Raw genomic sequence first — 1,239 nt, forward strand, 5'->3', positions numbered from 1 at the left:
AATAAATAAATAAAATAAAATTTGGGGCCAGGGAGATGGCTCAGGAGGATAAGCGCTTGACTGGCAAACACATGATCTGAGTTCAATCCCTGGTTCCGCAAAAAAAAAAAAAAAAAAAATTGTAGTTTAAAATATTAACCATGTTATGCTTTGGTTCTCATATGTCATCTAAAGTGATTGTTAAGGGCCAGCCAGATAGCTCAGTGGATTAAAACGCCCTGGGCGGTGCTGAGAGGGTGATTGAGACTGGGTGTGGTTGCGTATGTACCTGTGATTCCAGCTTGGGAGGGTGAAAACAGGAGGATGTATGTAGTGAGACCCTGTACTAAATACTAAATAAATAAATAAATAAAGTGATGGTTAAGGGCTGGGGAAATAGCTCAGAGACATAAGCAGCTACTTGGCCAGTACAAGGACCCGGGTTCGATCCCCGGCTCCACTGGAACACTTTGCTGGCCCCGGAAGCCCGGTGTGGCATAGCGTGGCATGCTAGCTCTGGAAGTCCAAGCGCACTGTGTGGGCCTTGGTGCATGAGTGGAGGTTGAGACAGGAGGATCACTACAAGTTTGAGACCAGCCTGGGGGCTAAAAAAGGGAGCACAAGATCAGTCTGAACTGCGCAGTGATACTCTGTCTCAAAAAAAAGAAATCATTTAAAATGGTGGTTAAGTAAATATTCTATATAAAAAAGATTGTTATAAATGTTCAAAAACATCTATGTCGTCAGTTGCTTAATGTAAATTCAAGTATTCCTGGCTTCTTAAAATTTACAAAATACAACATTTGGTCTGTTAAATATTTTCTTGATATTAAGAATTGAAGTTCTTTCTTTCTTTCTTTTTTTTTTTTGAGACAGCGTCTCATTATGCAGTTAGGGTTGGCCTTGCGCTCCCTTTTGTAGTTCCCAGGCTGGTCTCAAACTCGCCGAGATTTTTCGGGCTCGACGTCCCGAGCCCGGGGATTACAGGCGTGCTCCACCACACGGGTTTCCATGGCTGTGCTGTGGACGCCAGCATCCGGGGCCCAGATGGCGCGGCCCCGGGCATCCGGGGGCCCAAGCCATGCTGCATGTGGGGCATGCCAGGGATTGAACTCCGGTCCTTGTGCCGCCAGGTAGGTGCTATCCCTGTGAGCTACTCCTCTGGGCCCAAGAGTTAAATTTCTTTTCTGCTTCTGCTTGTGCTTGTGATTCTGCTGCTTCTGCTGCTTCTGATGTTTCTGCTTCTTCTTCTGCATCTGC

Source organism: Octodon degus, unplaced genomic scaffold (assembly GCF_000260255.1).
Source record: "Octodon degus isolate 3935 unplaced genomic scaffold, OctDeg1.0 scaffold00171, whole genome shotgun sequence".
NCBI lineage: Eukaryota > Metazoa > Chordata > Mammalia > Rodentia > Octodontidae > Octodon > Octodon degus.